Source organism: Patagioenas fasciata, chromosome 15 (assembly GCF_037038585.1).
Source record: "Patagioenas fasciata isolate bPatFas1 chromosome 15, bPatFas1.hap1, whole genome shotgun sequence".
In the NCBI taxonomy this organism is placed as follows: domain Eukaryota; kingdom Metazoa; phylum Chordata; class Aves; order Columbiformes; family Columbidae; genus Patagioenas; species Patagioenas fasciata.
In genome coordinates, this window is record NC_092534.1 from 5,815,901 (window position 1) to 5,842,024 (window position 26,124).

At 36.0% G+C, this 26,124-nt stretch overlaps 1 protein-coding gene and 1 long non-coding RNA gene across 29 annotated transcripts in view; one reads left to right on the plus strand and one right to left on the minus strand.

Annotated features, from left to right (window-relative positions):
- The window catches only part of RBFOX1 (RNA binding fox-1 homolog 1), a 1,107,892-nt gene that overhangs the window by 777,055 nt on the left and 304,713 nt on the right, over positions 1 to 26,124 (plus strand). The gene's annotated exons all lie outside the window — the stretch shown is intronic.
- Positions 460 to 11,921, minus strand: LOC139829173 (uncharacterized). Its single transcript, XR_011741524.1, has 3 exons — positions 11,847 to 11,921; positions 9,942 to 9,984; positions 460 to 568 (listed from the first exon to the last, which is right to left on the minus strand). It is a non-coding gene; the product is annotated as an uncharacterized lncRNA (long non-coding RNA).

Consider the following 26,124-nt stretch of genomic DNA (forward strand, 5'->3'; position numbering starts at 1 on the left):
TACTTGTTTTGACTTATTTTTGTTCCTAATAAACTATATGTGCACATCCTGAAAATTAGTTCTGATTAGCTAAACATTTTCTTTAGCCCCTCTTTGAGGACAGGCAAGTATTTCTTTTCCAACCTGTGCTAATCTGAATAAATTTTCGTAATTATTTGTGGCTGAATAGTGATTTACAGACCTAGCAATTTCATTGATCCCTAGAATGTATAGCTGTTCATCTCGATATTAACGTATAATGTATTGTTGCATTTTAGAATAAAAGATAATGAAATTACTTACATTTGTAGGAAACTCTGGTTTAGAGCTATGCTCAATTAAAAAATGCAGCACCTATTTATATGTATCCTAGTATTTACTTAAGTGCCTTCTTAGTATCTTTTACTGGCCAAATAGTATCTAGTTGCTTTTCTGTCTGATTGATAATCAAGTAGATGTTAATGGGAAAGCATCATTAATTCATGGCAAATTGAGAGAAGACAAAATAAACCTAGATTAGATATGAATAAAATACACACCTGTTTTTCTTCTGAAACCTAGGAGGTAACTGAAGTTCAGTGGTTTGTAGCTGTAAAAGGAAAACAGTAACATTTCCATGTCTAGTGCTTAAAACATTCCATATTTCTTACTCATTTTATTTTAGGTCAGTGAGACCTTTAAAGATCAATTATTTTCTGTTAGAATTTTTATGATCAGCTTTTCATGATACAGATTTAAATACCCATATATATGACATTAAAATTTTTGCTGTGTAGCACAAATACTTGATATGAGATTGCCTTAAAATTGTATGGGATTATTTTCCAAGAGCAGATCCTTAGTTGGATAGCATCCTACTGAGAGCCCTAGAGACATGTCACCGCTGCAGAAAGGTACTGGGGCATCTCTACATCCAGATGTCTGTCTGGGTTTCATCAGGAGTTTTCAGCCAATAGTTCTGTAAGGATCACCAGATACCAGATATAAGAACCTCCATCTGTTCGAGACTTGAGTAATTCTGCACTTACAGGTATAAACATGGGAACCTTGGCTATACTATAGACATTTTGGTGAGATGCATGTTAGTTGCTACCTCCATTTTCAAAGCTAGAAAACTCAGTGAGTATTAGCTTTTCATTGCCTGCCAGTTAGCTCATTAATCAGTATTAACGGTTTTGAACACTAGAAGATGCAGCGTGGCTACAGAAAGCACTGTTTTCACGTCTGATTTTCATAACAGCAGCAATCGTTTCTGCTTTGTAGGAAACAATCTTAAATCAGTGTTACTTCAGCTTTTAGATACAAAAAGGCACTACTGAATTTTCCACTTCAGTAATTAAGTGCATTTTGTGGCATGTCTTCTAATTTCACTAGACACGTATTTTTCTGCATAGTAATTTTGTCTCACTGGTGAAAGAGGAATTTGGCCATTTGTCCAGATTTTTCCGCCAGGCTGCGAAGATGGCTACTCTGTGTTCACAGGTTTATTTCATAGCCATTGCAAAGTCAGCTTGTTATGAGGGTTATTGTGCAACAGATGCACAATAACCATTAACATTCCTCATGCCTACATGTTTGTCATGGTTCTGTCTCATGAAAATCTGGGAGGTCTGATCTTTTATTTGTCTTTATTTTTGTTTCTAGATAACATTAGAAGACTTCAGAAGGAGGTTCAGCTATAGTTGATAGTTACTTTGTATTTGTGTCAGGCATGCTAGTTTAAACAATCTGCGTAGTGCTGAAAGCCTTCTGAAAAATGTCCAGTCAATTACATTTTGGCAAACAGTAAAGTATGTTTTTCCAACTGAATTATGATGCCATTGTTAGTAAATTTCAAATAGGATGGAATTGTGTCCACCTTTTCAGAAACTGGTATTTTCTTCAGGATTACTGGATATTTACAATTAAATGGCTTTGAAAGGCAGTGCCATTGCTTTGACTATCGTAGTTTGAACCAACAGATGTTTCCTAGCTAATGCAGAGTATTTTTTCATCACATGGAGTCTTTCACACATCCTGATTATATGGATGTTGTTTTTAGCCTTGACTACTTTAAAAACATAGATTAGTGAGAAATACACTAGTTTATTAGTATACTATTAATGAGGCCATTTGAGTTGTCTTTCTAATGACACTTCCACCTAGCAGCTGTGGGCTGTCTCACAGTGGGCATCGCATTTTGTGAAAGGCAAAAAGACTCAATGAAGTCGAAATAGCAACATTTGAGAACAAGCTGAATGTTTACATACTTGCTGTGGCCATCCAGTCTTAAAAGAAGCCTAAGTAAGATGGCTTGAATTATGATTACATTAATACACATATTCCAAAACACTTAACAGTGCACTTTTGTGGATATAGAAGATTTTTATTTTCCTCACAGGAAATGGAAAAGGGTTTCTTGCATGTTTCTAAGGAACACCAAGTAAAGATTGCTGTTGAAATTAAGGGGTAGTATCAGATGAACCATAAATCAATGGCTTGGTCCAGTTTGATAGTTCCTTTGCGAACTAGATAAGTAAATTTATAGGACATTTATAAACATGAAATTGCCTGGATTTAATTTAAAGAAACTAAAGAAAAGGAAAGAAGGAAAGAAACAAAGAAAAAGGAAAGAATTTGTAAAAAATAGTCCATGTCCCCCCATAATGAGTACATTTTAAGACTGGACACCACTAGTTGTCAGTATGTCACAAAGTACCAACCTGAGGTGACAACTTTTCCTACTACACACCAAGCAAAATCGTATTAGGGAAGAAATTAATCAGGGCCTCTTTCATGCAACATAGTTGCAGAGGCTTATTGAAAAGTACTTATACCTACTATGATATACAGGGCTGCAGGAGAAACTAGAGAATACAATCAGGTATGATATATGTATCTAAGTATATGATAATGGAGATAGTTTTGTGCATGTACACCTATATATGTTTATATATAATATATACACCTACACGCTTAAAAGACATAGAGGTTTTTAGTCTTTTGGAAACAAACTAAAAATCAGCCTCCCTACTTACACAAGGAGACTACTGTCAATAGGAAACAGACAAGTGGTATCTTTTAATGGGTCAGAAAATTTGTTTCTGTTCACAACAATTAAACATATTTGTTATTTTTATTATTTCTTGAAGTTCATGTTCATTTGATGATTGTGACAGGTGGGCAAGGGAAGGACACCCACAGAGAGTGATGGTTCTCTCCACTATTGCATTTTTTAAAATGTGTCAGGGCTGAATTGCTTGAAATTTTGTGCAAGAGGAAAAAATACCATCAATGAAATAATCAGCAAGTGAAATGACTTCAACTCTAGGCACTACCTGTCTCTCTAAATGTCTGCCCTGGGTCCATCCTTGCAGAAGGCTGGCAGGAGCCTTATAATATTAATGTTAAACGTTAAGAAGTGCCTTAGACACTGTTGTTCATGCCCCTGTGCACGCAGTTATGTTTTATAAGGTCAGCTGGCTGAGGAGCACAGCCTGAGCACTGTTAGCATTTTGGGAAACACCTTAAATCAGGGTGGCAATTAATACCCATACACCAATCATCTTGGCCTATTTCCTTCTCCTTTTGTGATGGATGCATTTTCTTTAACGCAACACAAAACCAACTTTTTTTATTTCTTTCACCTACATTCTACATTAGTCACTTTTTGGGGCTCATCACCTGTTTACTCCCTTCCTTAGAAGCACTGATGAGCATCACTTCCTAATATGTTCACTGGAGACATGCCAGTAAAACTCTTCTGGAGGCTTCAAAACCTTTTTCAGAATGTTTACTTCTTATCACCTACTTCTGTCTACAGTTTAAACAAATCTGCTCTGTGGAATTAGCAAAGGATTTTTTTTTCTGCAATAAACCCCAAACCTTTTATTTTTATATTTTTTTTTTACAGCGGTGAAACACTAGTATGTGACCTAGTCAGGGTAATGATACTGTATTTAAAAAATTGGCCAATATTATAGAAGTAGCTAGGATGAAAGGCAGCTCATTCTTTAAAAAGAGTTAATGGGAAGAATGAGATTATGAGTAAGGAACTTCTCTCATTGTTCTGCAACAGAAAGCACTGGAGTACTGATGATGTACACAGGGAAAAATACTTCAGAGAGTAACTTCTGGGGGTTTTTTTTGGTTTGTTACGTAGATAGGTATAATTTCAGATTTATCAGTGAATAGCGATAGGAAGACCACTAAATCACAGACTTAATTGCAGTAGTCTCCTTTGTCAGCATTTGGGAGCCAGCTGGTTTGTGGTGTGAGCAATGCTGACTATGTTCATTAGCACGACAACTGAGTAGATGCAAGTCAGAGGGCTGCTACTGCCCTGCAGTTTCCACCAAGACCTACAGCACTAGCTCCGTAGCATTCTTAGATATTTTATTCTTGTACAGAAATCTAGGACCTAGTCTTTCCTATTTACTGCAATACTATCATGAATGCAACTGCTTTGCTCTGAGAGGAGAGCTGAAAATTTTTATCCTAGAAGAAACCTCTGAGATTTGGTTTAATTTATTCTGAGAAACTCTACAGAGAAATCTACTAGTTAGTCCAAAAAAAATCAGTTATTGTATGCTCTGTAATATACCGTGTGCTGAGGGAAAAGAGTGAAAAAACTGGACCGTTTGACTGTTTGGGTACTTTAAAAAAGAGAGGAAATAGAAAACAAGGTAGACATTGCATCTGTAATTCCTTGAGATAAAAGGCTCTGATGTTCTTCTGTACTTTTCCCAGCATACTTCCTCAGCTTTAGTCACTATTTCTGCTGAAACAACTCCGCAGAGCCAAAAATCATATTCAGGCTCCTGGATTTTGGTAACCTTATTTGTGATAACATTTGTCTTGTGGGGTAAAATTAAGCACAGGACTGCAATATCCGGTTGAATTACAGTTTGTCAAAACGTTAAAAATTCCGGGCTTCCTTGGCTACTGCCCTCGCTAGATATAATGTATACAAAACATCCATGTGACCTCATATATAACAGGATGTACTACTGTGTGTGAAGAGTATATCCTTAGCACTGACAGCCTTCAGGTGTAAATCTTTCACAATTCATTGCCTACAGAGCTATCCATAGTGGAAATCTAGGATGAATGTAATGTACTTCTGTGATGCATTTTGATATTAGTACAATTTATTGCAAAAGTTTAGAATATATACCAACCGAGAAAAAGGAACTACTTTGTTCCCCTCAAGTGTGTGGCTTACACTCATGTCTGATCTGGGTAGGGAAAACTTTTTATGAAACTCGTGTTGTCATCTACTCACAGATAAGGAAACATTTCAATAGCTAATTCCAGATTAATGCAGAGGATATATCGGTGTCTTTTATTGTTTTTCTTTCTCTAAGCTTACCTTTTTTTATTGTCTTCTGTAATTATCTGCCAGTACAATATTCTTGCTTTGGAGCATCAATTTTCTCCAGGCAAGTCCTGAAACTCATACTCGCTGAACTTGATTACAATTAAGTAGGCACTGAAGTATGCAGTGACTGTGATTTCGACTATGCAGACAGACTTATACACTTCTGAAACAGTATCTTCAGTAGGACTGTAAAGCTAGTATAATTCAACACATGATTAATGCAACATTGAGCCACTGACATTTAATAAATTCCAGGTTTACTCTGTTATTTTAATGTCTGTGAACTGTGACCTTTCCATTTGCTCCTAAATTTAGAGGGTTTAATTCAGTAATAAATGATGGTTTATACAATTTTTTTGTTCTCTTGTCCTGGTAAGACATGCTAAATATGATACCTTGCTGCTAGTAGATTTACATCTTCATATCCAAACAAAAGTAACTGAATATAGCTACAGAAACAGACTGACTCATTGCACAGGTGAAGCAGTAAAACTCACTTATATACCATGGGCTGTCAAAAGTGCCAGGTAAACAGATTAAAAAATATATTTCTTCTCTAGCATCTTTCTCTCAGGATGATTCCATATGCAACTTAAACAAAAAAAACAGTGAATAATAAAATAGGCCAATGTTAGAGTGGTAATTATGATGTAGATGTCTTTTGAAGTTTAAATGATAAAGGTTTGTTCTTTCTTAAGACTAGAGATTTATCACTAGGTAATTTACCTGTTGTTATTATTATTTATTGCACTATTACATATCCATTAGGAAGAAGGGTCAGTATTTTTAAGAAGTTGCTTGTAGTAGCATCAGCCTTTCAGTTCTAGAATTCTTAGTGCCAGAGCATGGATACGTATTGAATATGTATGGATAAGAGAGTAGATGTCTGTAACCTCTGGTTTGGTCTCAATTAACTGAATGATGTGCAGGCTACTGAATTTTAATTAGCAAGTAAAATTGTGTTTTCATCAACTTGTGGAAAATACTGGTTAAGAGATGACACATGAATCCTGTATTATGTTAAGCTGCTTTTGTTTTTTTCTTTTGAAATCATTCAGAAATCCAGTCTTACACTGACAAAAGGACAGATAAGTGAAACTTATATTTTCAGCATCAGGCGTATTATTTGCCTCATGTTTAGAAATGCAACAAGCTAATACACTGGGCCAAAAAGATTATTGCTTCTGCTGCCTGCCATCCCAGAGCATGAGGTTACTACTAAAGGTGACAAAAAAGCACACAGGCTGACTTGTTAACTACCAACGTTCACAATCTGGCATATTAATTCAAACAGAAATTATGGCTGTTGAATTTAAAATGCTAGGCTATTAGTGTGGTCCAACAGTGACCGGGGCAAGTTCAGTTCTGCCGCAGCCCACAGCAGGGGTGGTACACTTCAGTAATGGCATGGGCAAAAAACTGAAGGGAAAAGTGTCTGTAGCGACTGGTATGAAATCTATCAAAGCCTGTCTACAGACCTCTTAGAGTGTGGGAGCCACTCCAGGTCATCCATGTTACTTGGATTCCCTGTGTGTTAGACAACTGAGCAAGCAAGCTTGGAGGTAAGAATAATTTGTATGTTAGATGCTCAGTGCTAGCTCGATTTATGTTGGATAAAAGATCACTAAATCTCCCCTCTACTAATTAATACGCATTTTTAGACCAGTGGTGCATATAGTTCTGAAACATATCAACAGCTAATAGTTGTTTCTACTGACCAGCAGTGGACATAAATACCTAAAAATGGGAATGGAAAAAAAAAGTATGAAAATAGAAAGCATTCTGTGAATGCTAGAAGATGTAACATACTATTATGTTCATATGCTTGTCTTACAGAATTATTCTTTTCCCACTTAACATGGTAACTCGTGTTTTGAATGGAAATTAAGGTCTGCAGTTCCTGGGTTTTGAATCTAGTGTCTGCAGGTTTTTATTTTATTTATTTATTTATTTATTTATAAACCAATTCTGGTATTTTTAAACCAATTCTGGTATTTTTAAACCAATTCTGTCTTTACTTTGGGCCAGGGTCTTTTGTGCTGTTATAAAAGTTTCAGTCAAAGTCATCAAGACTAAGAACGAGCAATTTTGTATTGATTCCAGTTTCTAGATTTTCACTACAATAGGCAACCAGCATTGTAAAAAAATGACCTCACAATGACGTGAAAAAAGAAATCCAGTAAAATCTTTATCATGTGTAAGTCAGTAATCAAACTAATGTATGAATACACATAACAGTGTCCCAAGGTTAACTAACAAGAAGGGAAATGAAATGTACACCAAAGTCATTAAATGCTCACTGATGAGCTATTGTGATGAAGTAGCAAAAGACTTTTGAAGCAGGAATGCTATAGAAACATCTAATTTTAATTCTTCTTATCTATTACCATATTTATAGATACACATCTGAAGTGCACAATATAACCCTGTGGAGAAAAGTTGTCTCACTGGCAGTATAACTGAAGTGATATAATTGAAGTAATTCTTTTGACTTATTGATTTACGCTCTCTTTGGATTGAGCAATTTAGTAGCACGGGGTTGTTGAACTAAGTGATCACATCACTGCAGTGATGAAATAGCTGTAAGATTATTCACTTGTCCATGTCTACATTTTTTAAATGTCTAAAGCAGGGATGTCAAACTCGTTGTCACCAGGAGCCACATAAGCCTCATGGTTGCCTTCAAAGGGCTAAATGTGTTTTTAGGACTATTTATACAGTCCTAAAATTACATTTATATAGTCCTGTTTTAAAAGGTCTATATAAACTAAATCAAATAGATTTAAGTCTCGCATTTTTGAATGCTAGATTTGGTTTTAATTAACAAAAGCAAATATTTGTAATAATCTACTAGATGTGAAACTGGCAACAGGAAAGTAAAAGGCTTTCAGAATAGAATCAGAAATGGTGTGTGGCTTCTTTCCACTCCATGGCAACTCAATAGCACTAGTTTCAATAACACTAGTGGAAATTCAATAACTGCAATTACATATTCACTAAAAAGGGATAAAACATTCAGGTACTCCTACACAGCCCTTAGCTTTTTCAATACTTCTCTCCTCTCTGACCCTCCTTTTCCTCCAAACTGTTACACATGAACACATCTTCTAATTAGAAATACCGTGGAAATTACAACAATCTATTCCTCCACACTTTGCTTGAGCTGTGTTTAATAACAGTATATATAAAGGGTGTCTCAAGTTCTGCTCCTGTAGCTTAAAAATTATTTTGGAGCACTTAATCTCTGTGGTCAACCCAGAGCTAAGAATCTGCTCTCGAGGAGAGAAGCCTTTATGTAGTCTTTAAAAACTATGAGCAGTGCTCATCTTTTTCAAGGTATAGCCACTGGGTTCCAAGACAGTAATCTAGAGACCGTTTTGTTATCTTTCTGGCTTACACTGTTGCCTTAAGATGTCTCCTCTTTAATAGGTCATGCAGAATAGCCTACAGGTCTTCTTTTGGGAGGCAGGAGACAAGGTTTGTAATTTACAATAAGAAAGTTCATAAAAAAGGTACACAGCATACTTTAATTCATTGTCATAGAATATTCTGGATATCAAAAACTTACATCTTTCAAAATCAATTTGATGAACATGACAAATAAATTCATAATGGACTTTTTAAGCATAAGTGCTTGACACAGTTTGGTGGAGGTAAAAGAGCGTAGCAGGGAAGTACCATTATATGGTTGCCTTATTTCTCTTTCTCCAGACTTTCCAACTTTCAGACAACTCTGGAGACAGACTCTTGGGACAGACAGACCTTTGATACAACCTAGTACAACTGCTTGTATATTATGTTTAGCAGTGCATTTCTGGAAGGTGCCATCTATCTGTTTTTACTAGCAGACTGGCCAGATGAAGAACATTCAGGAGCTCTTAGAAATGCTATGTATTTCTGGTACTATGAGCTTGCTATACAGGGAGCTTTCAGATCAAAAAGGGAGATACTGTGGTGTCTTTTTGGATTTCATAATTAAACCTTTATTGTCAAATATTTTTTAACATCAAGTTAATAAGCCTAAAATTAAGAATGAGTTACTAGCCAATCAACTGCATTATAGAACTACGCCATCTCTCTTATTCTAAGCATATTGATGCTTACTAGCAAAAACATCATTATCTTCAGAATTACTAAAGAACATCATCATGCTTCTGTTTTGGTCTGGAAAGATTTATGGAAAGTAGTGATGCAGCTATATGCTTAACATAAAAAATACAAGCCATCAAACATAAACAGATTCCACATCTTGCCATATCAACCCATTTAATTTGTTTCAAATAATCTACCTTCCAGAACCTTACAGGCAAAGAGGGAGAGAATCTGATTTGGTCACAGAACAGGAGTCAATAACCTTGAACACTGAGGCACTGAACTTGTCATGGAGAGCAATGCTACTTGGTAGCCCATAATCTCACAGATTCTATCTAGGCAATATCTGTAGGTGATTTCCCCAAACACCAATGAAGCCATGAAGCAAAGTATTGCATAAAAAGAGATAAGGCAGAAAGATAAAGGAATCAAATCTTGTATTGCTGATATGCACAACCTTTACATCTAAGACCAGTTCATTTCTACAACACACCAGGGTATATTTACTCACTTGTGATAAATGAAGAATGGAGTCAAGAACCAGGTTCGTGGATCTGAAATGCATTCCATATTTATTCCAGCTACGTTGGTGAGTGCTAATAAGTATATAAAATACCTACTACTGTGGAAAGATAATTTGAACAGCAAGCAGTTATGTTTAACAAGAAAAAACATGTAGAGTGAAAAATACGTATGTATTAGGTGATATACACATATAAACATATGTGGAGTCAGTTTTTCAGAATGATTTCTCAGAATATTGAATGTGATTTCCAATTCAAAGCTGTACAAGAAGAAAAACAGCCTGCTGGCATTCTGGTGAAAGTCACTAATCCCCCAAAATAAAATGCATATTAACATATTTTATCACACAAGCATCTTTTCTCCAAAGTCCATGTCCTGACCTTTAGAAACAGCAGAAAAATCTAGGTGTTATTGTCATTTAGTTCATAGTTCAAAAATACATACTGTGTTTATGCTAGAAGCACAGAGTATATTATTCTGGCAAACTACGTGTGCATTAGGTCATACAACAATACAGCTTCTTTATCCCTGGCTGCAAGAGTGTTCTAAATACAGAGAAATTAAAAGCAAGCATTTGCATTAAGTATTTTTATAACTGATTATACACTAAATATTCAGAGGCTTCAGTGTCATTAAGAACATATAACTGAAATGACATGGCCAGTATTATTCTCATCAGTGTAGGCTAATGCAAAGAAAGTCATCTGATCATCTTTTCAGCAGTAGTCTTTTATGTTGAAAACCTTTTCCTCATGCATGTGTACAATGTGACAGTCTCCTCTGAAGTGGGCTGGGCTCCCGAAATGGGCAGCTGAACCACATGCTCTGTTATTAAATACATTCATAGGACAAACTCTATCACTGAAAACATGAGTAACACAAGATAACATTTCAATTTGAAATGAATTCAGGATAAACAGAAGGTTGTATCCCATGCACAATGTTGTTATAATATGGTGTTTCTATGGAGTCAACAGAAGTTTTATGCAAACTGCTAGACAGCATTTTCTTTCAAAGTACTTGTACACTGCATTTTTGTTAGGGGTGGTAAATCATGCTGAATGTGAATGAACTGAAATGGCAGGGATCTGCAGCACTTGTGCCACAAGGAGATCAGATGGAAACTTGTGGGAGCTGGATCAAAGGAATTCCACATCTTACCATTAATGTCATGCACCTGATCTAGAATAAGAACAAAAATTGACTATGTATGTTTTTTCATGAAGGATGTGTATCTTTAAAACAGCTTTCTACTTGGAAGAAATAGTTGTGTGAAGGAATCCATGCTCACACTTAACCATATATTGTGTTAAACCTTCTTAAATACTTTTTTGTTCTTTTAACACATGTATTTTAAGCACAGATATTTATGTTCTCTGAAAGATGGACTCACCCAAAAGCTCCCTCAACAATCTTGTCTTAGTGAAATACCAATGGAAGAGATTACATTTAATCTATTTTAACTGAAATTTGGTAGCATTTAAGATGTCAGATCCCACATCCCCCCTTAAGCTTAGACCACTTTCTACCCCGTTATTCAAGTCAACGTCATTCAGCTTTGTTTTATAATTTTCAAAGCTTGCATGAAATATAAGTAGGGGACACCACAAAGTGTAATCCTTCAGTCTCTATAGATGAAAGTAACATGTTTAAACTGGTATCTCAAGATTACAAAATACCTCAGTCCGAACTGCTTCATCTTAGAAAGCAACTGTGATGGAACTTGATCAGGAATTCCTTTGTCTTTTCACAAGATGAGCAAACCCGGAGTTACAAAGACTTTCACTCTCTTAGATATTTGGCTAAAACCAGAACGGGATAGCGCTTGAAACGCAGAGAACTCGCAGTTCTTTGGCAAAACGGATAAAATAGGGAAATCATTAACAGGTACCTGTGGGGTCCGTGGCTCCATCTGAGGCGCTGCCGCTCGAGCCGCCCGCACGCGCGGCCCCGCCCGCTCCAGAACCTTCGGCCGCAGCCGCTTCAGGCGGGGCCGCCCGGACACCGAGGGGGGTGAGTTTCCGCGGCTCCTCCGCTCACAGGCACACAGAAGTGTACAAACGCGGGAGTGTTTACAAATATAACTCTGAAACAGACCCTGGTAGTATCCACGCGGGAAGCTGTGAATGGAGAAATCCGCCCTACAGTGAGCAGGTTGGCACGGTGAGGGCGCTGTGTTTGAACTGCCCTGCAGTGGCATCGATAATGTTAAATCTGAGCAGAGGGACACTCCGAAACGCAGCTGTAATCTGGAAGGAAGTGACAAAAAGTAGCAAAAGCAAAATGGCTCAAACTCCTGGGCTTTTGCTTAAAAATTTTCAGTGCTCTCTCAGGTGTCAAAAATGTTACCCTGCTTTTGAATCTATAGATGTTTACAAAATGAGAATAGCTTTTTGTCAGTGATGAAATGACTGCTTATTTTGACTTAAAGAAAAAATTAGATGAACTTGAATTTTAGTGTATTAAATAGCTTAATAGACATATTTCAATTATTTCATGATATGTGTTACCGAGGCTGGATTTTTACTGTCTGTATACTGAATAATGATGCTTTTTTTATTGTTTGCATCTAATGATACAGGTTAATTTTAGCCTTTTTGAATCTTGTTATTGAATTTAGGTGCATGAATTCTACGTTCTTAAAAAAAATAAAGTAAAAATACAGCTTAGTGTTTGGTAGGCACAGAGACATAACAGAAGGGTTTTCTATTGCAAATGAACAGCAGAGAGTTGTTAGCTCTGTAATGCTATTTGAGCAAGGATAGATTAACCAGCTATCAAACAACGCAAATTTTTATTGAGTGCATTTCGGAACTAATTTGTGAAAATGGCAGCATTTCAGGGCACCTCTTTTTGTCATTTGAGCAGGCTTGACCAGATCTCAGTTCTCTATCACTTTAACAGCCAGAAAGTAGGTTTCTAGCTCCGCTCTTATTAGAAATACCTTTAGGAATATGTTGTGTTTAAGAACATTTCAAAGATTGCATATAGTTGGGTTAGGTTTTTTTAAATTGTTGTGAACAATAAAGAATTTCTAATGTTTATTTTATAACAGCATTTTATGGTCTAGCAGAAAAAGAATTTGATGTGAAATACTTTGCAGTTGGTAAAAGTGGTGAGAGTAAAACATTTCTATTACATGTAACGTTTGTGAGGAGCCTCAGTTGCTAAGTGTTTTTGCAGACCATCACTGTCTGTTGCATTTTCTAGAAAGTTATCAGCTAATTAATTCAAATGGTACTACCCTAATTTATCCTCATTAGAAATAATAAGACACTTGGAATCTAGCCCTGTGGTTGTGCCATCCCATTCTTTGAGGTGAAACTGGGAGCACCTGCTGGTTACTGAATCTGATGTTGTTATTTGAGGTGAAACTGATAGCAGCTGTTTGACACTACCAGCAAGATTTGGTTGCTTAAGACATAGCCTGATGTCAGCTGTTTACACTGAAATTTTACATGTTAAGCATCTGCCTTAGAGGCCTGTCAATCTTTTTCGCACTTCAAATTCGCAACTATGAAAATGAAACAATGCAGGAAAAACAGTGTTTTGCCTCTAGTAAAATTTGTCATTTTAGGAAATACTCTTATTTTGTATGCTTTGGAATAGTAACCTGGAAGTCAGGGAGTTTAGTGTTTTTCGTTGTGCATCAAAAAGATATGATTTGGTCAAATAGTGCGTCTGTTGAGTATTTGGGCTTTGTGCACTTTTGCCAAAGTTTTGGTACAGCTCTTCATCCTGATTTACTAAAAACTGTTGCTGAAATGAGTAACTTGCAGCCCAGGAATGCAGAGAACATTCCTTGCACCTGTAGCTCTGAGTTAGTAGAGACTGGCTACAGCTGGGTTTAAGAGCTGGATCTTAGAGCTCCCTTGGTTTCTTCAAGCATTTTCTTCCTCGCTTTATTCCAGCAGATCTGTGGAAGGAGGTAGTTCATATCAATAGAGATGGGGCTGTCTATCAGGTATGTGTACTAAATATGTGACCAGTACAACGGTTTGGGAAGAGTTCGTTACAAAAACAATGCGACTGGGATAGGTTGTCCTAGGCAAAATGGGGCTCTGCAGAGGATAATTTAAGATTTTTATTTTATTTTTCTCCAAGTACAGCAATATGCTTTAGGCATTCATAGATGCAGGAATTTATAGATATTTATTTTAAAAATCTTCATTGTAAGATTTAAGTCTTAGTTTTGCAAGTAATTACTTTGTATATGGCAATACATATGAATTACTTTTTTGTGCTATCCCCATGTCTGATATCTTGGCTTAAAAATAACCAATTCTTTTGTTGAAACTGGGTAGATACATATTTGTTTATGTATTTCAGAAATATTACTCTCTATATATGTACGCCAGTGAAGAAAATGCATCAAAATTACTCTAGGAACAGAGGTTTTTTGTGCTTTGCATTTTGTTCTGATATTTCCTATAACTGTTTTTTCCTTTCCAAAGCAGGTGGAAAAAGTTGTTACATCTCAGCCACCTATTTGAATATGTCATAACGGAAAGGGTGAAACTCAGCCTAGCTCTTTTGGCTAGAAACATACTGTTGTAAAATGCTGGAAAATCTCCCTTAGATGTTGTACCTGTGGCGGCCAATTTGATGAGTTAATTCTGCCCTATAAATGTTGGATGCTGCTATGTACAAAATCAATTTGTTATAGTACTGCATTGAGTAATTAGAGAACACTTGATCGTACACAGTCTTTATAGTACTGTGCTTCAAAGGCCCAGAAGGTGGGGGAGCTAGACACTCTGTTAGCTTTTTAACACCCATTTTATCAGATAGATACTCCTGTTATTCGTTGTGAAAAGTCAGTTTAAAGAATAAAATGCAGAAACTGTTTTGTAGGTTGTGTTGGGCTTTTTTCATAGAGTTCAGTATGCAAATTTATTCTGATCCATCAGAATAAGGAAAGCCACAAGGTGCATTTTCTGCAGAGTACTTGCCTGAGCAAACCTGGAAATGGTGCAGTTTGAGGAATAAGCTGTATTGAAATTCATTGCTGCCAATATGAGTAGACAGATCATTGTCTTGATTTTCCAGTGCTAAAGCTGTGCTGCTGTCTTGTGATGTACATATTGTCTGGGAAGAAAGGAGATGACTTTTCATTTAAGTAGGTTAATAGGTCCCATGGTTTTCAAAGCTGAATTTGTTTGGGTTTGGGTGGTGAACTTGTAAAGGCGTAACTTCTTTGAACAGGCTAACAGGCTAGATAGGTTTTCCCAAGGGCACTGACATTTACTATAACGTGTATGTGTGTATCTATCTTGCAACTTCAGTCTTCTGTTCACCAGAGAGTTCAGCTCTGCTAAATGAGCCCTCTAGGTTTGACTGGAAGGCTTGGGATATTGTAGATATACACTTGCCTGGTTGAAGGTAAAAATCTGATGAGAGACAGAGGTTTGTGTATGTGTGTGTATGGAGAAAATTTATATCTGAGAGCTCTTCTGCTTTATCTGGGAAAATGTGTTTTTATTCAAAGCCTACATGAAAACTGGAACTGATTGTTCCATATGTGCAGACTGTTGACTGTGTGATCTTGTTCTTTCACGATGAGTGGAATACTAGGTTATATTCTAAATTTTACAAACCATGTTCAAATTCCCATGTGTACATAGTTACACAAAATTGTATGTGTGCTAGGCTTTTAAAAACAATAAGGAAAAATGCTCTGCCCTTTGTTTATTGCATGCTCTACGTAGGTAGACAGTGTATATGTAATGTGAGACAAAATTCATATTTAGACACATATGCGTACATACAGATTTATAGAGTGCAGCTGTTTAATTGCTACTGTGAATCTTAATCTGATACATCAGTATCTGGTATCTTTGCATTGTAGTAGTTATGAGCCATTTATGTATAAAAGATTCGGTAGAATTATTAGTGTTGCACATTGTTGAAACAGTAATAATAACATCCTCTATGTGTACTTTCAGAAATAGCATCTTGGGAATGATTTGTAAAAGTATTTGGGAGAAAGTCAATTTGTGTCTACAAACTGCAAATTACTTCTGGCTAGAGTTTTGATATAATGGTGTTTATTAATGGTCAGAGAAAATGCCAAGTCCATATTAAAATGCAGAAAAACTTCATTATGAAAACTTGGAATTTCATATGTCATTTCAGTAGTGATGTAGTGATTTGGTTTTTTGACTCTTAAATTCTGATTTTAGAACTTTGACCATGTCAACATTAAATTCCTTTAAAATGAAATAAAGCCTTCAGTTTTCTCTTTAGTAATGTTTTAGAGTAGCGTTTGGGTTGGGCAATTAATTTAAAAGATGCTAAAAACTAGAACAGCGTCCAAAAGTGCTTCTGATACTTTACGGATTTAAGATAATGCCCTTAATAACATGTTTTAACTTTGGATCAGCCTGAGTTGGTCAGGCAGTTCTATTGATGATCGTCATAGGTCCCTGCCAACAGAAATATTCCATTCCATACCTTCTGTTTTACTTGTTTTTACTGTTACCACAGAGGAATAAGCATGCTGCCTGACTTAGATTAATAGACGAATCAACAGCAACTTGAACATTTGACTTCCCGCAGAAAAATGTGTTTGTGTCATTGTAACAGTTACGCTCCTGCTTGTTGCAGTTTATCCCCTTAACAAACTGTGGATGTTCCTTTGAGCAGAGCTACTTTCAGGTTCTAAAATTAAATCAGACACCTCTCCCTTGCTGGCCAAGCAGGGAAAAACAGAATAAATTAAGAAAATAATGAGTCCTTCACCTTCCTGAAAACAAAGCAACTTCTTTTTTTCTTTGTTGTGTTTTTTTGTTTGTTTGTTTGTTTTTCTTCTGTAAAGAAGACTGTCATGGTTTCAAAATAAAACAAGCCAGGTCTTTGACCGGTGTGTTTGGGAACAAGTAGTTGAGAGCTCAGAGATGGAGAGCAATGAAGGAAGTTGTGCAATAGCCACAGCTTCAAAGCACTGCCCTGCTGAATGTGTATGACTTCCAGGAGCCCGCTTCCGTGGGTCCGATTGTGAAACATCTCTGGCAACCAGCACTGTCAGGTGTTTTCAACTCTCCTTCTGTTCCATCCCTATCAGCATCATTTGCAGAAAGCTATGAGGCAGGTTTAGATACAAGTATCCTGATTTCTTGTCAGCCTGTCTGGAAAGCAGCAAAGGTTGAGGGAGCATTTAAAATGATCCACCTCTGGATGACAGGCAAATAGAGAAGAAACTGAATGAGTAGAGAAAGCTGTAGACTGAAGGAAAACAATAATATGGCATTTGGAAGGAGGAGGGGAAAGGACAGACAGGATGGCAAAGAAAGCAAGGAGGGAATAAAAGCAAAACAAAAAAGGGTATGTCAGATTTAAGAGTAGAAAATATTGCAGGAGGACAGAAAATGTTACAGGGGGAATGTTCAGAAATTATGTTGCAAAAAGAAGTAGGAAGTGTTAGAAGTTTTCCTTGTGTCTCAATGCTGAAAGAATGAAAATGACGGAGCAATGACGGTACATGCAGGAAAAAGCTGTATCTGCTGCAGCTGGCTTCTGTCCCCAACTTTTGCTTTTGAATGAGCCCTGGGAAGTGAAGAGAATGTAGAAAGCAGGAGAGCATGACTTCTCTAATGAAAGAGAAAATGTGTTTTTTTGGAAATCTTTACTTCTACCTCACCTTCATGTGTCAAACTTCCTATTTCTGCTGTTCTTCACGGAGCTTCAGTGAAGTTTTGCTTCTGTAAATGTTCTCTTTATTAATCCTAAAAGTCAAATGGTGGGGATTGAAAAGTGAAACGATAGGAGTAGTATCTTTCTTAGTATATTTACTCTTACTATTTTTTTATTTCTGAAAATAAACAGTGATGTTTTTTTAATTACTGACATTAGTGATCCTGGTGAATATGGGATATATGTTTGTCATATACTTAGAGTTCATACATTGCTTTGTAAAAGTCTAGGTTTGGAATCAGATCAGGCAGTGCATTTTCAGTTGTACTGCAGGTCTCACGCAGGCTACATTCTTTAGATCTCTTATTTTGAGTAAGTTGATTTCTTTGTAGTGTATTTTGCAGTTTTTGTGAAGTATTTTGAGGTTCTAAGATAATAATACTAGGGAATTTGGATCTTTCTTTCTCCTTTAGCAGGAATCCATACATTCACCTCTGTAATTCTTTGGAAAGATAACCTGAAAACACCTCCAAATTTAACCTGCATGTTAAAAGAAATGCCTACACTGTGACAGGGTTAGTAGTTTCCAGTAAATACTTTACATTACTAGGAACAAGCAAAGATGTTGGTATACTGGCTGCAACACAAATACAAAAACATCAAAGGTCATGACAGCTGTTTATCTTTTTGTGATGTTAATATGGAACATGTGACTGGGGCCAGATAAACAAGAGAAATCGTCAGTGCTGTGCATCAGATTCTTCACGTAAGAATTTAAAAAATCCAAGAGCATGGGAGATGTAAAGATCAACTCTGCAGATAGTGTCAACTCTATATATTACTAAAATCTCATCACAAGCCTTTCCTAAACAGTAATCTGGCATCTCCTGATTAAAATATAACCCAATATAGGAGATATTCTGGCATCTCTGAGATACATGAAGAATACAAAGCTAAGTATTTTGGAATTCATTACTTTAAAAAAAAATATAAATTATTTTGTGTCTTTCTACTGGCAGCCTTATGGTTTTGAGATTTACTTGCTAACCTAGCTTTTCAACATAGATACTCAGAGAACTTCAAATCAAACCTGTGTATTTTCAGCATTTTTTAAAATATATTTCAAATGTGCACTTGTTCAAATCATCATGAAAAATTTCCTATGGCATAATTTGGATGTGCTTGTTTAAAAATGCGAATATGTGTTTTATATATGACAATATTTGCTTATGAAATGGCATGTTGGCATGTACTTGGATGTAAAAGTCTACTTCCAGCACAGATTTTGTTCTCTTGAAAGGCATTGACCAAAAAAAGGAGTAGTTTTCAGTTTGCTTAAGAAATGAAAATATTACTGTCGAAGATCCAATATTAGGCATTTTGGTGTAGAGCGGATAAGGACTTTTTATTTTCCTTCGTAGTTTGAAAATGAAAATCCCTTGGAATATTTTAAAACATTAACTGTGGTTAAGGGATTAAATGAAGCAAAATGGTTTGCTGTATGTTGAATCAATCAGAATTAAAGTTTATTTGTAAGTGACAGGTTTTCTATGCGCAGCAACTTTCTTTTAATAACCCTGGTGTAAATGACTCTTCTTTTTAATATGCCATGTTACCTGTGTTTAATGAAGTGCTTTGGGCATTCTGGGTGGGTTATTTGTGGATTTCAATTCTAAATAAGATGAAAATTGCTTTTCAGGAGTAGATTGTAGTACGGCTAGCTTTCCCAAGATGAGCTAGGTGGCAGAATTGACTAAGAAAGTGGTGTTTAGTTATTCCATAAGCTCTGAATGCAGGTTTGTTCACTGAATCATGTAAAGTGCGATCCATTTTAACTTTATACCTTACGCAAAGGAATTATCTGTTTATATCAAATATATTTTGTAATATTTTATGCAGAATACCTTAAAGGAGGTGTATGCTCATTTCCAAAAAGCTGCAGGCTCTCAGTGAGCTGGGAAAATGCATCTTGTTTTGCAAGTCCAATGTGGTTATTTAATAGTACTGGTGATACAATTATTTTTCGTGTGTATTACACAATGCAAGACCTACAGAAGGATTCTGCTGATAGCATATTTCCCTGAGGTTCTCTCCTCTGCCTGCACAAGTTTGCTTGCTTTATACACTCAATTTTTTGCTGAGGACAAAGGTGAAGAGTGGATAGGAAAACAAGGATGACAGATGTTTCTTATTGCTGTTTAATGCTCTACCACACAGTTTGTGGATACTAAGATGGAGGGCATGGTGTGAAAACACTAAGGACAGGTTTTTACATAAGTATTGTTGAGTTACTGGCTTTAAATACAGGTCCGTAGCTATTAAATACAAAGCAGTGGTTTACTTGTAGTTTTGAACGTCAGTAAAAGAAGATACATTTCCCATGCAGCTCCCCTATTGGCAGTTGTTATACTTTAATTGAGGAAAAACTTCACATCATAACTCTCTTCAGGTCCATCTTTTTCAAATTAGCTGAAGAAAGCTCTGGTTTTATTATATTGGTGGAAGATTAGTCAAAAAACATGTTCTGGCTTTTTAACCTAACTCCTGTCTTTTCACCTTAATCTCCGGTGTAGTTGCACAGCTCTGAAGGCCCAGAGACACAAGGTTGCACAGCTGGAAATCAGGAGCTCCTGGAGTTTTTACCTCTCCTGCTCGGTTGTTTAATTTTATCACATCTGTTGAATCACTCAGGTTCTAACTCATTTTTCTTTACATAAAGTTGATGATAGTAGGTGGGATTATGATAGGTGGTGATAATAGTCCTTGTTACTGTACCGGCTCGTTAATCTTTTTGTAAGACCCTTTTCTGTGAAAGACTGTTCTAGCACATTAGTGTATTTATGAGATTCCATACATCAAACATGTGGTGCAATTCCTTCTGGAATACTGGTTTCAGTGCATGATAGCAGGTAGGATAATACAATACAATAATTAAAAAAAATAATATTGATAGATGATGGTAGACCAGAATGTGTGTTGTTCTTCACCCAGAAGGCCTAGAAGGATGTACTAGGTAGAGTGACTGAGCATGGATTGCTAAGCAGAATAACCTTTGAATGAAATCTATGTGAGAAAACAGCCTTTTTTCCAACCTCTCTTCTTAAAGGACGTATTTTAAAATAGCTTAACTCTGCATAAGCATGAATATTTTCATTAGTCTATTGTTACAGAATCAATACTGTACCAAGAATGAAGATTACAAAATGTTTCTATTCTGAATTCCAGAATTTAAGACACCTGCTGTAGTGTCTTTGCCTTCATTTGCAAATATATGTTGAGTTACTGAAGTAATACAGAGTGGTTAATGCAACTGGCTTTTCAATAATAGGGAAACAATATTGAATTTATTAATCAGAGAGTTACACCCAGAAATAATTTGTTTTTACAAATGACCTGATAGAAAACAATTGTTGTCCAACTCTCTTTGAGTATAATCTCCATTACACAATATGTATTTTCAGGATTAAATTTGTAGTTGTATTGTACTTAAAAGTACTGGTGTATTTCTGTTCTTTGTGTTCTGAGCAGTTGAACACAGAACCTCATTCCCTATGATCATGACCCAGTTACGCTGAGTTTACTAACTTGGTTAATAAGACTATAAATAATAATTCATAGTCTTCTTTTGTAGTTAGCAGTGGTAGCCTATTATAATTTTCCTTGCCAACACATATGGTGGGTGATAAACTAACTAATAAAAGTGCCACATGGAGCATAGGTCCGTTTTCATTTTTTTACAGCTGTTTCTTTCATCTGATACATAATTAATGTGCAAGGTTCAAAATTGTTTTGTCTGTGGTTTCAACTTCTGCTGATTTATTCTGAACTGTAAATGTTGTGAGAAAACAATGACTCCCTGACTTAATCAGCTGCATTTTTTCAATGACCATTGTATAAAAACAGAAAATGAGGTTGTCAAAACACTTAAGGAATTTTTGTATTCACTCTGAGTCTTATTACTAGTTCCTTTAACTGAGATTAAAAGTAACTGTACATTCCAAAATAGGTCTTTCCAGCCAAGGAAATATATTAACATTTTTTTCTTTCTGCCGTTCAGAAGTTCATGCTCTTTAGTTGTATTTTCAGTCCTGTCTTCACAAAGGATGAGATGCATCTTGCAGTCCTTCTGCTTGTAGGCTGGCTTTTCCAGTGTCTTCCTGCTTTAGTAGAAGCAACTGCAGCTCTTCTGTTAGTGTGAGAACTCCAGGTTGACCTTGGACAAAGATAAGAACGGGGACATCCATTTTGTACATCAAATTTTTTCTCTCTCCTGTCATGGAAAGAAATCTTTGTAGTTGTATCGGCTCACATTAAGGTGATATAACTTTTCCCCTATCCCTCGTCTTGTAAACCTGGTCCTGTCACTGGGTACCACTGAAAAGAGCCTGGCTCAGTCGTCTTTTCACCATCCCTTCAGGTATTTATATACATTGACAAGATCCCCCCTGAGCTTTCTCTTCTCCAGGCTGAACAGATCCAGCTTCCTCAGCCTTTCTTCATATGAGATGCTCCTGTCCCTTAATCCTCTTAGTGGCCCTTTGTTAGACAATCTCTCTAGTATGTCTATGTCTCTCTTCTACTGGGTATATTAATATTATTAAATATTAATAATGTATTTTCTGCCTTTGATTTCTTTAGAGTACGTTAGGTATTTTGGAATAGAAGATTCTTCAGTGAATACTTTATCTTCAAAACTGTTTATCTGTAGAATTGTGGGTCAAACTGTGGGTTTGGTTTTTTTTTTTTTACTTATGGTACCCTGTTTGGCACAGCAACAGGATACTCACAGTTAATAGTGCGTTTACGTTCAAATCACACATATGTAGGATTGCTCTGTTCATTTTCTGAAAGGTACCAAAGAAAAAGACTTAAGTTGTTGATTGAAAAAGGGATTGGACCTGAGTGATCTGAAGTATCTGTGCTGTTAGCTATGCAAACTTGTTACAAGTAATCCTTGAATGGTAAAGTTTGCAAAGACAAAGCACTATCAAGGAAAGAAGAAAAGAATATTAGGATTGTGAATGTGAAGGTTTAGACATTTGTTTACTTCATCAGCAGTATCCATTTCCCTTCCCGGGAAAAATAAAAAGGAACATGATGTGCTTTCTGTTTTTTCAGAGATCTTGAAAGATTTTTTAAAATTATTTTTTAAGTGTTACTGTCTTAATAAAGAAATGCAACTTCATGGAATTCATGGACAAATTTTAAAATCTGGTTTGTTTCCTTTGGCAATGCAACACTTTGTTGATAAATTACTTGATTCTTTATGTTGTGCAAATGCTTATGGACACAACATTAACATAAGGAAAACTAAACTGAAAGCAATTTTATGCAGCCTTTTTTACTATACCCTTGAGCATTTTCTAAGTTTGCATTTAATCACAGAATCTTGGTCATGATATTTCTGACAGGTAATTTCCTTAATGCGGTTGACAGAGATGGATTACATGGAAGCCTACTGGATCCAAGGCTTTTGTGTGCAAGTGATAAGACTAGATTAGGGTTATCTTGCTCTGAGTGCCTGGAAAGATACAGCTACCTAATAATTCCCCTGGTAGTATGGATGGTTTTGTGGCAGCAGAAATTCATGGCTAGATACTGACCTGCAGAAGTATTGCCAGATTATATTGCACCTTGAGAACATCTGGTGTGATGTGTGTTTTTCTGTTACGTGATATCAAAATTATATGTCAGAGAAATATAATTGTATTAAATGTTTGGCAGATTGAAAAAGTGATAATGCAAGAGGCTGGCATGTATCTTAGGAATATTTATGGGATTTTAAAATAAAAATATTTTTGTCATAATCATGAATATTATTCTCATTTTGCAGAGAAATAACATAAGAAATAGCATTTAGCTTTTTAGATGTTGTAATGGTTCGTATAAGAAAATTTTTGTTGTCTTATTAAAAGATCCTAAGCCTTGAATGTTCACAACCAGGATGCTTTTTTGAAACAGGATTTAATTATAAATAGCAAAGTCTGAATAAATTTTAGATCTCAGTAAATTTTTTTGCAGTCAAGACTTTTTGAACACTTGAGTAAATGTGTATAGAAAAGCTTGGGTGAAATAATTAAGAGCCATCAATGCACAGCCTATTTTTATTTACTCATAGCAAGCATTCACTTCAGCTGAAACAGGATTTTTTCAATGATCTCCAAGACCATAACAATTTTATAACTTGTTCAGACTTCAGCTAGACAAAGAAAATAAATTTGATGGGCTAGTAGCTAACACTATTGCAGTCAAAGCATCTGTTAGTGGTCTCTCATTTAGAAACAGACTTATTGGAAAGATGAAAGTTGGAGAGAAGAGCAGATAGTGTTCATAAAACATAGATGCCTGACACTCCTGTAATCAGTAAAGAAGAGAGATCCGCCTTCAGGAGGCAATTCAGAGTGAGAGTCTAATTTAGATGGTCTGAGTCACGTCCTGTGGGATCCTCTTTGTGTCTCTCAACTGATTATTGGGCGTACTAAAATGAGCAGCTTCTCCAAGCTGAAGATAGCTTTAGTGAGTATTTTCTGAAATAGTGAGTTGCATAGATTCAAAATACAGGATGGTTTTCCAGGTTTTATAGCTTTCTAGGCAATAGAGTTTTTCTACACTGTCTGTATCAGATGTTCAGAGGCTTTTTGGTAGGGACCTGGAGGGAGGCGATACACATACTGTATTTCTTAGCTGCTTTCTAACTAATATTGTAAAAACTGTCGTCATGTGTTATTTCTGGAGAACACAGCAAGACCATCCCTAGATTGCAGTTAAAAAGAAAAAAAGGAAGAAAAACCAAACCAACCCCAGAGCACCAGAGAGAATTTGGGTTTGGTATAGTGGGAAAGCTTTGTGTTCTGAAGGATTCCTTACCTTACATCTTGGCCAAATGAAATATATTACCTATATTTTCCTTGTTATATTTCCAAAGGAGAAAAAGGCATTTCATAGAGAGACTGTGTCATAAAAAAGGATCACATAGGTGTTTAATATATGTTGTGATGAGTAATTTTGGTCATGGTACATCAGAATGCTTCTTTCCCCCACCTTCATTTTAATAAGAATTTTAATCCATTGATGACAAAACCTCTGAAGTATTTCCTTGCTGCATTGTAATACACTGTGAAAAATTATGTCTCAGGAGTTGTAAAATTTTCTCATAGCTTGTAATACCTCATTTAATGAATTGATCACACTGAAATGTAAAGATGAAGCAGCATTTATTTTGTATGTTATATTGCATATAATTTTTAAACTTGACATTTATAGCCATGGAAGCTGTTATTTTACATATCATTTTCAAACCATATCAGCCTTAAACACATTTAAATTTAATAAGCAAGTAGATTAGATTTGCTTTTAAGCTAGGCATATCACTATAGTCTGTGTTCCCTTCCGTAGGGCACATGCTTAATATTAAATGCAATGTTGAGTTGTCTTTTAAAAACTAAAAGTAATAAAGGAGAATGTATTTACAAAAGTAATAGAATATAGAGCTGCTTTCAGGGACAGTGCCCCAGTCATGATTTTCATGGGATGTAGACATTAAGTAGTTTTTGTGTTTGTGGTGTTTGTTTGTTTGTGGTTTTTGTTTTGTTTGGGTTTTGTTGTTGTTGTTTGGGTTTTTTCTTAAGTGCCCCGTTTTGAGGAAATATTGATGTAGGAACTATGTGTCTTTCAGTTATGGAATACCAAACAGTAGCATATGGCCAGATCATCATCTCCTGCAGAAAAAAAATCCACGGGAGGGGAGCTTATTTGGAAACTCTGCATGATTTACTAGTCAGATTTTCTGATGCCTCATCTTTCTCATCAGAAAGAATTTGTAACTGCCAAGGAGGTGGATTCTTAAAGCTTTCTATTAAATGCCTTACCATCCATTAAAAAATACATTGTTAGTAGTGTGAAAAAGGGGATCTCTTCTTCTGTCCTGCCTTCTTTCACCACTGAAGAAATTTTACAGAATATCGCATAGAGAACATCTGCTGTCATTGTGATCCATTTGTGACTCCCACCTCAGAATCGTGGTGGATGTAGAAGCAACTGAGTGAAACTTAAAGAAAATCTGAACTTCCTAAGATCCCAGAGGACTTCTCTCTGGAGATCATGTTGCTTTTCCGAGTGTATGTGCTGAAAGACCATTTCAGCATTGTGCTTGTTACTGTGGCACAAAATTAGACACGATGCAATTAAGAGATTTTTCACCTTAAGTCAAACGGAAGAATGATTTTTTTTTTTTTTTCTTAATATATTTTCTTTTCATTTCATTTTCAGTTTGGATATGTGCTCGTGATTTTTCCAGGCTTTACGAAAGTATTTATCACTTTTTATCAAAATGAGACTGATGCCTGTTTTTCAAAGTCCTTTCACTAAAGTGGAAAACTTAAGCAGAAGACCTTTGAAGCCTTTGAAGAATATAATTTTACGGTTTTGGTTTGGGTTTTTTCATGTGGGTTTCCTGCCTTCTCCCCTTAAATACATTGTTTCACGTTATGTTCATGTTCATGGAGTAGTTCTTTGAGTTGTATGTATTTTTTGGATTT